The sequence below is a fragment of the Canis lupus genome, chromosome 1 (genome assembly GCF_011100685.1).
Source record: "Canis lupus familiaris isolate Mischka breed German Shepherd chromosome 1, alternate assembly UU_Cfam_GSD_1.0, whole genome shotgun sequence".
NCBI lineage: Eukaryota > Metazoa > Chordata > Mammalia > Carnivora > Canidae > Canis > Canis lupus.
The window spans coordinates 13,945,578-13,959,042 of record NC_049222.1 but is presented as its reverse complement, the minus strand read 5'-3'; the positions used below and the strand labels follow the sequence as shown (position 1 = coordinate 13,959,042).

The following is a 13,465-nucleotide window of genomic DNA, read 5'->3' as shown; positions in this document are numbered from 1 at the left end:
AACCCATAATTGTGACCTAAAATACCTTGCCTCTCTGCTCTATCACGCAGCCTCCCTAAACAGAGTAATGACTCCCAGCAAAATGGGCTTGCACAGAGCCAAGATGTCATAAGCTTGAATACAGCAGGGACTTGCTCACAGTCAACATCTCTGTCTCTTTGAAACAGTTTAAATGATGAGGAAAAAACAAACAAACTATTTTCTATCATAAATGTTGGTTGGTAATAGAGGGCTTTGATTTATTCCTGCCTAGGTTGCTATTCTAGCCCAGTGAGATTTAATTCTGCCCACCTTCAACCCATATTTAAAAAAACCTGGAACCATTCATGCATTCACAGAGAGAGAGAGAGAGAGAGAGTCCAAATTATAATGCAATAACGCAGCTTTCCTTTAAAAGCCTCTTCTTGATGGAATCTCCAATTTTCCTTTCCACTGTTATTACGGTGGCCTGGCAGAGGCTTTAGCAGAGAGGAAGAGAGGAGATGCCATTAATAATATCGATTTCTAACCCTTTATCTAGTTTTTGTTTGGCATCAAGCACAATGCTTAACTATACGGCTCCCTCCAAGAAGGGTTCTCTTGACATGAGTCTTTTATTTTTTTTTTTTTTTTTAAATATTTTATTTATTTATTTAGGATAGTCACAGAGAGAGAGAGAGAGAGAGGCAGAGACACAGGCAGAGGGAGAAGCAGGCTCCATGCACCGGGAGCCCGACGTGGGATTCGATCCGGGGTCTCCAGGATCGCGCCCTGGGCCAAAGGCAGGCGCCAAACCGCTGCGCCACCCAGGGATCCCGACATGAGTCTTTTAGATTTAGAGAGAGAAGTTTCCTTTGTCCAGATACGATTTTTCCCCACTTTGCTTTAGTCAGCCTGAAAATGAAACAAACAAACAAAACTCCAGATATCTATTAGAAAGATTGCTACACTCCTCTTTTCTCCCTTCAGCAACGCCACTTCAAGAGTGGGTTCCACAGAAAGCCCCAGCTGCTCTCACCTTCTAGCCACAGTGGTGGGTGCAGTAGGGTCCAAAGAAAAAGCAGAAAAATCACTTTTTTGTCCACTGGGCATTGTAATGATTTTTCTTCTCTTATTACTATGTATATCTACTCTTTTTTCCCCTTCCCTTAGCTCTCTTAATTTGCCCTTATCCTTTGTCTTCACATTTGTCTTCATGCCTATCGTTCTTCTCTCAAGTTACATTTCCCTTAGGCTGTGAAACTATCATTACTGAGCCTTGTCTGTACCCAAAAGCCTGGAATAAATTCTAAAACCAGACTCTGCTTGGCCTTTAGTGAGCTGTTTCAGTCTGATAAACTAGCAGGCTCCATGTGGGGATAAAGAAGTAAATTTATGTAGGGGCGCCTAAAAAAAACCCTAAAAGAAACACTAAAGCTTAGCTAAGTTGTGGTGCAGAACTTCTGGCAGTAACAGTTCTAGGGATGTCGGACTGCGACATAAAATCTGATGCTTGGGAAGGAGTTCTCCTGGTTGGGACAGTGGGGAGTGACTCTCCAACCTCCACTGGGTGACTCCAGCCACATTCTTCTAGTTTGACAGGCAATGTTCTTCAAAGAGTACCAAGTCATGTCTCCACCGAGAAGGCCAATGGGCCAGCCTCTTTTCGTCTTGACTACACTGAGCTCTCATTTTAGCTTCAACAAATTACTTGGTAAGTCATCTTGGTTTCCCCTTCTGTAATGCAGTCAGGGGCATTCCCTGCTTCTCTTTCATCTCTCCAATGGCTCAATGGAAATTTCCCCCTTCTTGTGCTTTTTCTATAAATTAGCCTGATAGATCGATCAAATTTTAATCTGTTTAGATTTCCCCCCAAAATTCCCTTCCCCACGCTGACAGTGTCTGTTGTGACCTTAAGTACTTTCCCCTATTGCCCGTGTACCTCCCACCCACCAGTCCACCCCCTGACTGACTAACCGTCCATCCCACATTATATACTGGGTGCTGTTATGTGAATAGCATGACCTAAACTCTGGGGTGAACTCAAGAGAAAATCACAAATATTCTTCTCCCTCTGGTCAGAAGACGAATCTGTGAGAAGCCAGGAGGGAGCAATACAAGCAAGGAATCACCTAAGTGGCGTGGAGACATGGGCCGTGGGGGTTCAGAGAAGGATGAGACGAAGCAGGCCAGTTCATCCAGGCGAGGTGGCCACAGCGGTGAGGGGCTGGGGTGAGGGTGACAGCTTGAGCCGGAGGCGGAGGGGGAAGTGTGTCCTCAGGCCTGACTGCGTGGGTTTAAAAACAAAATCTCATGGAAAAGATAATTGAAATGAAAGTCGGAGCTTATTAAATTTCTGTAGGCCCAACCCAATTTCTCATCATTCCCAGTCATGTGGATACATGCTAATTTCCTTGGCAGCCTTAGATAAAGCTCTTAATGTGATTTGAGTCCCTTAGAGATTAGCACTATTATAAATATAAATGTTCAAACACAAGCAAGTTGAAACCAAATGCCCCCCAAACACTGGCTTTCTGTTATATGAAGGTTTTCAGTGGTGCCCTGAGCCCTTGGATAAATGAGCTAGGAAACAGAGTTAAATGGGCCTGTTGGCTAATTCTCAAGGCCAGGCTCCTTCACAGGAAGGAGCCAACCTGCAGCAGCTCTCTACGTATATAATCTACAGCAGCTGGCAGGACAGCTCTGGATGACATTCTGAAAAATACTAACTCAGAACTGCAAGTAGGGGCTTGGGTAGCAGATACCGAGACCCTGATCAAAACAGCCTTTATTCAACGGCCAACCTGCAAAACATCTCGTTCATGTTCCAACCGCTTGGTACAGCTTACACGAGACTCACTAGCAAATAGTTATAAATAGACATCAAGGAGTTTGTTTATCTAACTAAGAAAAAACAATGTTCGGCTTCTTTAGAAACATGCATTTGACACCAAACTGATGTAACTGTTATGGGACCAGAAACGGAGCACACCATACTGAGCCTGGTGTTTTGATGTGGTCATTTATTCGCTAAGCAGAGCCACCACTTGGCAACAACACTCCGTGTGTACCCAATTCTAGGTGCTCGAAATTTTCAAAACAGATCTCTTCCAAGAGATTCTAAAATTAAAGATTTTGTCATCAACTGGTAAGAACCTGCCCCCCAAATTCATCCACATGCCTGAGATTTTGCTTTTGGGCTGAGGTCCGAAGGGGTCGTGATGATGAAATCTACTCTTAAATTTGTGCACAGGGCTTTTGTCAAACTAGCCAACCCACCTATCTGCAGAGTGCTGCCCCTAAATGTTCTTACTACTAAACAGTAAAGTGAAAAGTATTCCCAGGGGGCATAAAAGTAAAAAAGTCTCGTGCCAGTCCTCACCACCTGCTAGAGATTCCTTTCTTACCAGAACACATAATTACTTGGGTTTGGGGAAATTGTAGAGTACGCATTATGGTACACTGGTCAGGTGAGAATGCCTCACTGGGTCTTCAATTCTGGTATTTTCTACCTATTGGATAATGGCTCCTTCAGCAGGAAATGTTAGAGGCTAGTATATTCATACAACTTCAGCTCTCCCTCCCAGAGAAACAACCTCCCTCGGCCTCTGATTCTGCGCCTCCTCCTTCCACCCCTCTAGGATGAAGCTTGATGGAGTGAAGGAGCACAAGTGTTAGAATAAGGCAGTTCTGGGTTCAAACCTGGACTCTGCACATTACTAGCTATGTCAATGAGTTGGAGGAGTTCCCTGTTCTTTTTTCCTTTCCCGGAATACTTAAGTCTAGCTCACGTGAGAGCTAGACTTCCACTTCTCCAAGTCTCCATTTCTTAATTCATAAAATGTGGAAATTTCTAGAGACATCATCAGGATTAAGTGAGTGATCTCTGTGAAGCACCCAGCATCTAGTAATTGCAATTCCCTTCCATTTCTCTCTTGTCTTTCCCTTTAACTGTCAGAGATCTCGAGGTCGACTCTCTTTATAAGGAGGGGGTAGGAAATAACACACATGAAAACAGCAACATCCAAAGTCCGAAACTGGTAAATTTCTCTTTGCAGGGCTTGTTTTTGATTTTAGGATCTGATTTTCTAACATCATTAGTCAAGGTGTTCCTTAAAAAAATTTCAAACTAGACCTGATGGCTTCGAGCAGGCAGTGACAAGCTCTGGAGAAGAGTTCTGGAGTCAGTCAAGCTACTGCCTCCAGAGCTCAGTGCAGAAGGCCAGCCTGGTCCTCAGCAGTGGCGGAAAGGACGTCTGACTGTACTCAGCCATGAGGCCCCCGCCTGGAATGCTCCATTGCAGAGCTGGATACTTTGAAGAGCCAATGGCAGATCCAGAGGAAGACAGACAAGAAGAGAGGAGCCTTCCACAGGACAATAATGTTTAAAAATCAGCTGCAGCCTGGAAAAGGGGCAGCCTGAGTATGGAAGCTGGGGATATTCGTAATTCTCAATGGCACAGAGAGGAAGAAAATAATTTATTCATCACATACCTGAACCCTGCAACCATAGGTCATTCCTTAGGGACACAGATAACGCAGTACTATTCTCTGAGAGATGGACTCAGGGGACCAGCCACCCCCATGCAGTAGAGACATCATTCTCTTCCATGATTTCAGCTACAACTTTGCTACCGGCCCTTTCGGCCGACGGCTGCCCGATGAGCAAATGCAACCGAACCCTAATCTAGAAGCAAATGTATCCACATATATACATCAGATATCTCAGACCAATGCACTCATTAAGGGGACTCCTTAAGCCTTCCCCAAACCTGCCTCTCAAACCGTGTCAGCCCCTGGGCAGCCTACAACCTAGTGGGAAGCCCAGAAGTGAGTCCCAACTTCTCCCTCTTTCCACCCCACCCACACCTGTCACCGCCTTCTCTGCTCAAAGGATGGTTCCTCTCTCCAGTCGTCTAGGCCGGGTCCCTTTCCTCGGCTGCATCGTTCTTCATCTGTCAACACCAGGCTTCCCTCTAAACCACAAACGATCGAGTCCTCTCTCTCTCTCAAATGCCCTGAGCGACTCCCCACGACCCTCAGATTGAAGTGGCCCCATCCCACACCTCTGGTCACACCCGGCTCAAGCCTTAAACTCCACGGAACCGCTGGTAGCATCAGCCGAAACCACACATCTCCAGCTGACCCCGGCTCACACCACATCCTCGTGCCTCTCGACACTCTGCTCACACAGCACCTCCTCCGTGAAGCCCTTCTTGCCCGAGCCCCATCACCTCCCCCTGACTCCCATCCCTGCTCACTGCTGGCCGCTGCTAGGCGTCCCTCGGCTCTGTCCTGGCGGGCCCTGCTGGAAGCTGTGTGTCAGCCGAGGGAATAAAAAGATGAATCAAAATTAAAACGAGTTAAGGAGCACACGATCTATAAAGACTGTGTGGTGCTCAAGGAAGGCGGACTTACTATGGGTTACACGGGAGTCGCCGGGCCTGGGTGGGACAGGACGCGACTGGGGGTGCGGCAGGGTCTCGAATGTCGCGCTGCATTTCCCAGCCTCCTATTTCATAGCTCTAAGATCCTGGCCCAGGTGTCTAACGCCTTAGAGCCTGAGTCCTTCAGCTATAAGGACGAGGGGGTGATGGCACTGGCGGCGAGGCTGGGGCGAGGGCGCGTCCGAGGGGACACAGCAGGCAGGAGCAGATGGCAGGACCCCCCCCCCCACCCATCGATCGTGGCCCTGAACACTGACTCGGGACACAGCGCTGGCCCGGGGCCTGGGGCAGACAGCAGGGCTCGCAGCACAGCTCTCGCCTCAAGGGACGGACAGTCAGCTGGACGAGGCAAAACAGCCTCGCTCGGAAGGTTGAGAAACCACACAGCAAGTCAGAAACATCAGATGAGTCACCAGACCGGACAGGATCGGCGGCCAGGGTGGCGCGGGAGGTGCGGGTGCTGGGTGGGGGCGCTCTCCCTGGCGGAGGGTGGCTGCTGGAGGAGGGGTCAGGGCATCAACCTGTCGGGATGGAACCCGAGGGGCGCTCTGGAGTCCAGGTGACAGGACGGTTCCCAGCTGGGGCTTATTGCTATAGGCTCTTCGGCTGCTCTCTGCTGCCCCCTGTTAGTGTGTAGAGGGAAGAGCAGGACAGGGGCCGAGAGGAGAGAGAGGGGGACAAGCAAGGTGGGGTTGGGGGGGGGGGTGAGACAAGCACCCACTGCGGGGAGGCCTGCGGGCGTCTCCTCCTTTCTTTCCTGGAGCGTTGGTCACACCCCCTCCTCTGACCCCTCCCCTCACTCTCTCTTTGCAGGGCAGAGGCTCACCCTCAGTTTCCCAGGACCCCCCCCAGGGGCCACTGACCCAGGTAGGCTGCGCTTAGCATTGTTGGGACTTCTGTTCTCACCGTCTTGCCTGAGGGCATTTCTCAAGGCCAGAAACCATTTTATTCCTGAATGCCCAGTTAATATTCGTGAAGCTTGTGAAGAAGCAAACATAGAAAAAAAAAAAAAAAAAGAGAGAAAGAAAGGAAAAGAAAAAAGCCAAAGAAAAGCTGAGAGGGCAGAAGGCAGGGAGGGCCAGAGAAGCGAGGGGAGCTATGGTTAACACGAAGTCCCGTGTCCAGCAGCAGAGTGGCCTTGGATTGTCCCTCGGGAGCAGAAATTGCAAATAGCTTTTCCCATTCGCCCCAACCCAGTGCTTTCAACTTAGAAAATATGGCCAGCTTTAGCACTTAGATCAGTTGACATTTGGGGCTACATAATTCTTGGGGGAGGGCATCGTAGGATGTTTAGCAACATCTGTGGCCTCTACCCACTAAATTCAAATAAAAACCCCTGCCTGGCTGGAACAGCCAAAACCATCTCCAGCTTTGCCGACTATTCCCTGGAAGCACACTCATCCAGGTTGAGGAGCCCCACTTTAGAGTATTGGGAGGCCCGCCCCAAATGCCGAGAGCTCCACGTCCCCCCTCACCCTCACCTGAGCACCACAAGAATGCCGCATGTCCACCTGCCCGTCCGCTTGACATTCGCAGAGAGACAGAGACAGAGGCTCCCTACAGAGGCCCACGTTCTGATCTGAGGGCCCCTCTCTTGCTCTGCGCATGAATTGTAAACCGGTGCATTTCATAACCCCGAAGGGGCTCTGCGCCCAGAGTCCTGACTTCCTGGACAACCAGAGGTTCAGGTGAAAGTGTCTTGCCCAGGGGCAGCTCTGGGTGGAGGAGCAAACATCCGACACTCTGCTCTCCACTTTCTCCTCCGCCTCCTCTCCCCTGAGCTGGTTGCTCAGCAAGGAAAAGCCACAGCAGCCACCTATGTGAACAGGAATCTGGGGCCACCCACCTTCAAATTTAGATGGCAAGTGCTGGAGTCAAATAAGAAAGACTTTGCACAAATAATTAAGTTCATTGTGGTTCTGCCTTTTATTTTCCCCCTCAGGAATTAAGTACCCAAATGGTGTTAGGCTTCCAGGGTGAGCCTCCATCCAGAAAATCCAGAATGTAAGAAGCTGCAGGAATGGTTCCAAGCCCTTTATTTTCGAAGTGAGGAAATGGGGGTCCCAAAGAAGTGAAGTGCCAGCCAGCAGAGAAGCCAGGAGCAGACACATCACTGCCTCATTCGAAACAAAGTTCCCAACACTCCCCTCCCATCCAGCTGGGGCAGGAGGGAACACGGTCACCAGGAGGGCAGTCCCAGATGGTATCCTCAGAGTGTGTCACCAAGTAGGTCTGTACCTCGAGATCGGGCTTATTTCTTGGAAAGCCTTTGCCTGGGGCTGATTTGTAAAACCACGCAAGGGGCAACTGAACAGAGTCCCCTCGAAGACACCTATGCCAGGCTCTGTGACATTGTTTTTCAGGGGAAATTCATATTAGCTGTTTTCAGCTTGAATCTTCAACTCCAGCTGGTTTTATCTTCTCTCACTTATTATATTGTAACTCTGTGCATGGTGTAAAGGTCACACCTGTGTTTATACACCATATGCCATCAAAATACCGTGAAGAGAACACTATGTGGTCTCTATCAGAAGATCAAAAAAAGAAGGGGTGAGGCAGGCTTTGCTCCTAAGTCGGGGCCATTCGGTCCTTCTCAAACACTGACACAGACCCGTGTCCACTGTGGCTACCAGCAGTTGACTTCTGGGCGAAGCACACACTGTTTATTGACAGAGAAACAAATAGGCACCTGTCCGGTTTCAGGGTGACGAGGGAGTTTCCAGTCTGGATATGACAAAACTTTTACCCTGTACCCAAACATTCTTTTCTTTTATTTTTAAAGCCAAAATTAGAAAGAAAACAAACATATAGAGGGCTCAGTGTAGCAGGAAAAAGAAACTCAAAAGGCAAGACGTTTCACAAGAAAAGCTTCCACTGGGTCTAAACTCACCTGGCCTCGTACCTAGGGTTCCTGGGAGGAGGCAACAGGCTGTGCGTTCCAGTGGCCTGGGAGGCTGGCTGTCCTCAGAGCTCCCAGGTAGGAGGTCTCCCCAGTTTCCCACGCTGGAGCAGTGGAGAGGAAGTCAGAGAGAGAGCTGCTGGAGGAGTATTTTTCTTGTCTAACCTAGCGGTGCCTTGAGGTGTAATTAATAAGTAACTGCCAAGAGCAAGTCTGCAGTGAAGGCCTTAGCACGCAGCTTCCGTCTGTCAGTGCAGAAATAACCCGATACTGTTTACCTGGCCACCCAATGACCTGACCCTAGCAGGGGCTCTGCTAATTAGCATAGTCCCTCGAAGCCCAACCTTGGGGACTGGTTGTCACACGCTGTTCCCCACATTCCAAGCATCAGTCTGTGCTGGGCCCTCCAAGCGCCCCCGGGCAGACTGCCAGCCAGTCCTGGGAGCAGCAAGACTGCCCTTCCTCCAAGGACCCCTTCCGCCTGCTGGCCCCACGCTGGCCCCACGCTGGCCCTGTCCGCCTGTGGGCACCTCCGACGTGAGCCTGTCCCCGCACCAGAAGGCCAGGCCTACAACCATCTTCAATAAGGCATCCTCTGAAGCTATTTGGGGGAAAAAGCATTTTGCTTTCCAATAAGCTGGCGTTGCACTGACTTGAAAATAGCTCAGTCGGCTCTGATTAAGCCAGGCTATAATCGGAGCTGATCAAGCACATTGACACAAAATGCCAATAGAATATTTATACGGCTGCCCGTTTGCCCACCATACAGGCAGCGGTGAGTCATTAAGTCATGTGAGATGCATCGGTTTATAAAAGATCCCAGATAAGTTAATTATTTCGAGTCATGTGAATAGAAATGCATGCTCAGCTGATCTACTTTAAAACAGAGCACCTATATGGGGCCCTTGACCCTCAAGCAGTGCCAATCAGGTGTCCATCTCTCGGCCACGTCCAGGCAGCCCAATGGCTCTGCAGAGAGCTGGGATCATGCTTAAGTAAACCAGAGGCAGGGCCGGGCAGAGTGATTTTCACCAAACTCACAAAAATACAACTGAAAGAGAACTGTTCTTAAGAAAGACTCATGTACCATAAAAGGGGAATTTCCAGAAGCCTCTGATATTAGCAATTTGCCCTTCCATTCCCTTCCTCTCTAGTTTCAAGATGAGATGATGACAAAAGAACAACTTTCAGAAAAAAAAAAAAAACAAACAAACAAACACGAAACTCTGTATACAAACCTGTAAACTGACACAGTATAATTTGTGGGAATTTCCGCACCTGCTCTGATTTGCCATGAAGAAGAGGAAAGGCAAGGGTACCTTTGCTCCCACTCGCCCACGTTCAGACATTATCATTAACTGTTTTCTTGCTTTAAAATACATATCCCTATTCAGGGAGTACAAGTTTTCTTCTTCTTGTTGGGCAAAAGCAGTTTTTCCAAAGTAAGTTCCGAAGTGGATGTTTTTAGAAGCAGAGGGAACTGGCAATTTTCTTAAAACCAGCACAAGTGTGGATATTTCTCCTTTCGATTTCCAGTTTTACAGAGGCATTTAGGGCCAACACACACTGGCTAATTTCAGTAGAACTTTCCAGGGGGAGGGAGAGCACTCCACCTCAGGGGGCGAGTGGACATTTATTGGGCATTCACTTCTTGAAGGCCTGGGATATTAGGTACCGTGGGGGAATCATATTTGGGAAACAGACGACAAAATCCAATTGAATAGGGAAATGAACCAAACAAAAATGGACATAAAGATAAAAAAAAAACAACCCACATATGAAAACACAGACGCATGCACAAGCCAGCTGTGGTGTCTATAAGCCGGGCTGAATGTGCTCACCTTGCAAAGATCGCCCACATGATGGGGACAGTCCACATAGATGCATTTTTTAGTTTCTGCTGGTGGACCCTGATGGGATCATTTACATCACACCCGCTTTTTATTTTTTCTAAACTCAAGCCACTTTATTAGTTTAAAAATTCCCATCAAGGTATAATTTACATTCAGCAAAATGAACATGTTTTCTGAGTACCGTCTGATGAATTTTGACAAAAGCATATACCCCCAGAACCCACTCCCCTATCAAGATATGGATCATTTCCATCCTCCCAGAAAGATCCCTTGAAGCCACTTTGTTTTTAAATTATTTGCATCTGAATGTTTTTGCGTGGAGATTATCAAAGCCAAATGTGTGGGAAGAAAGGCTAATCATCAATCATCTGCTACAAACACAGGTAGTGAAGGTTCTGAGGACAGCGTGTGAGCCTGCACAGACACGTTTGCAGGGAAGGGTGCTTTTATTAAATGCCAAGGGGCTTTTCAGGGACAGGCACACAGGCCCCTCTCGGCAACCTGGCCGGCGCTTGATCATGTAACACATTGCATGGGTTTTTCTGGTTTTGTTCTTTAGGCATCGGGGTTTACATGTTTAGAAAGAGGGAAGTTGAGGCTGAGTAGTCAAATCTACCAGAGTCTCAAAGGAGCAAATGCTCTCTGATTAGGAGGGTGCAAGCACGGCTCAGAGCACAGCACTCCTTTCCAAAATTCTGTTGCAACATCATAAGGGGAGTTCACATGACCAGGCAAATTAGAAATTTTCTTAACATTTCCTGTTTCCCAAATTTCGGAGACCAGCAGGGAATGTCTGGCCCAGGGTAAGGGACAGTGCTTTGACATGGCGTTGCTCTGCTGGCCTGTCCAAGCGGGGAGGGGCTGGACCGGGAGCAAAACCAAGGCTCGGTGTACTTCCTTTGGGGTGGGAGTGGGGGGCACCCTTGCTCCAGTGAACCGAACTTCTGGCAGAGGGGCCAGGAGTGGAACCAGATGGAGCAGGAGCCAGGAACCTCTACTCCTCTGGGTGTTCGTGTCTCACGGGAGGCCGAGCTACTTCATGGACGTTCAGGTGTAGGTCTTCAAAGCAAAAACAGAATAAAAAACATCCTAAAATATTATGCAGGAAGTAGTTTTTTTTTTAATCACTTTTCCAAAATGGTACCCTGAGGTAATCCTTTCTTAAATCCCCCAGCAATCAAAACAATGTGGTTGCAAAAGTTTACAACTTTAAAACCTTTCAAAGGTCACCTCCCTGCCTCACACCCTCTCGCCTAAAAGCATAACGGATATTTTGAGTCACATGTATTGTTCTTTGTTCATTTGCATTTGGTGAAATCCCTCCTTTGGACCAATTTAGCAAGCGGTGCCTTGGGCTCCCTTGGTGATTGTTCTCTTGTCTTGTCTATACATATTTTTATGTCAAAAAAATTTAGACTCCCAACAGAAAAACTGGGGGTGCAATCTTTGTCCCTTCTACTTCTTTCTGCTAAGATGGTTTTTCCATCTTGCTTGGCCTGGAATTCCTTCCTTTTCACAACAAACTAAACCTTTCAAGACTCATGAAGTCTTCATACTTCATGATCGCTGTTAGACCTTTCTCTCCTTGGCCTCTCCCTACCTGACCTCTTGTTGAAGGGACATACTTGTACATACTCCAGGCTCACTTGGTTTGGTCCCCACCGTGGGACGGAGTCACTGAAGGCCTTTATCAAGAGTTCTGGTGCCAATTACAAAGAAATACTGGCTAACTTGAAAATCTACCCTAAGCACCTACTGCCCCCCCCCCGCCCCGCCCCCAGACAGGGGTTTCCACTGATGGAGATTCTCCAAATATAACATTATGGCAAAGAGCCTCGGGCCCGGCACCCCTTCTTCCCACCAGATGCAGCGTGCACGCCAGCTGTCACAGGAGGCCCGAGTGCTTTATGAGGCTCACTCCCCCGGCTCCGTGTGTAAGCCAACAGCACTGGCTTTTAGAAACATATTTCTTGCTCTATGAGTAATTTAAAAGTGAGTCATGCTCAGTTTCACCAGCCGGTACATGTGACCCACAGCGCTGGTTAAGTGTATCTATAGATGTGTAAACCAAAGCAGTTCTTAGAACACAGATTTCCCCCCTCCCACGTGCTGTTTATTCCCCTTCGCTTCGCAGGGGCTGAGCGATATGATACAGATGAGCTGCTGGGTGCTGCTTGCTCCTTACTCAGGCCCGGGATGGGCCCTGCAGCGGAAACAAGGCCCAGCATCCAGCGAGACAAAATAAAAGGTCCCGAGGAGGAAAGAGGCAGGCGAACGACCCAATAAACTTATTTTGTATTCGCAGACTCTCAAGAAGCTCTGAGAAAAGCCCATAAAAATCTAATACGATGAAGATCCACATAAACAAAAATTACTCTGAGGTCTGGTTCTTTCTGTCCTTGTAGATTTTAGACCTAAAGACGTAGAGCTCGCTCGGTCTTGCTCTCTCTCTCTTTCTCCCCCCTACACACACACACACACACACACACACACACACACACAAGCACATGCATGCACACAAACCACTGTATCTTCACTTCTAAAACAGAAAAATATTCCTGGGGTCTGCTGTGGTCTGACTTGATAACTCCCATATATTAACAGGCTTTTATTTCTCCAGCTTGTCTTTATTCTCCTATCACTGGAGAAGGTGCAAGGCCCAGCTCAGGGACATGACTGTGGCAGGAAGGACGTCGGGTGACACAGCTGCCCAGCACTCTAGATAGTGTTTCCTACCTCCTTCTCACTTCCTTTTTTCTATTAAACCAAATCTAAAAACTCCTTTGCCTGCTATCTTACCACGCACGGCTCCTCCACTCCTGCGATACTTCATTATGCCCGCTCCCCCGGTTCTATTTTGCTACTGGTTATCTAATAGTCCCGCATCCTCAGTTTGATGGCAAGCTTTCTGAGGAGGGGAGGGAGGAACTCTACTCTGCATATCCCCACAGTGCCTAGCCCGCAGCACTGGGCAAGTCGAGCTTCCAGATTAAAAGAGAGAATATTATCTTATTTTTGCCAAAAAAAGTACTAGGTAAGGTCTGCCTAATTTTTAGCCCTCTGTTAAATGTGGCTGCATGCCAGCTGAAAGGCAGGCTTTCCTGCTCATCCTAGTCGGAGGCTGTGTGGAGGGGAATAAATGCATTGACTCCTCAACAAAATGACAAATACAGGCAGTAAGAGGCCTTTATGTGGCTCCATGTACAAGCATCGATTTAGGCATTTAACAAACATCAATTCACCTGAACTTCATTTGGACCCAAGGAAGTCGGTAGTGTTCTCATCCTCACTTTGCTCACGGAAGAGAC

The 13,465-nt window shown here is 48.1% G+C and overlaps 1 protein-coding gene and 1 long non-coding RNA gene across 3 annotated transcripts in view; both read right to left on the bottom strand.

Moving 5' to 3' along the window:
* BCL2 (BCL2 apoptosis regulator) overlaps positions 1-13,465 on the bottom strand; it is a 166,896-nt gene that overhangs the window by 19,440 nt on the left and 133,991 nt on the right.
* On the bottom strand, positions 686-7,184 carry LOC111094480. 2 transcript variants are annotated; one of them, XR_005353395.1, is made up of 3 exons: positions 6,887-7,184; positions 2,091-2,245; positions 686-873 (listed from the first exon to the last, which is right to left on the bottom strand). It is a non-coding gene; the product is annotated as an uncharacterized LOC111094480 (long non-coding RNA). The 2 variants fall into 2 exon arrangements; XR_005353396.1 differs by lacking the exon at positions 6,887-7,184 and adding an exon at positions 4,828-5,198.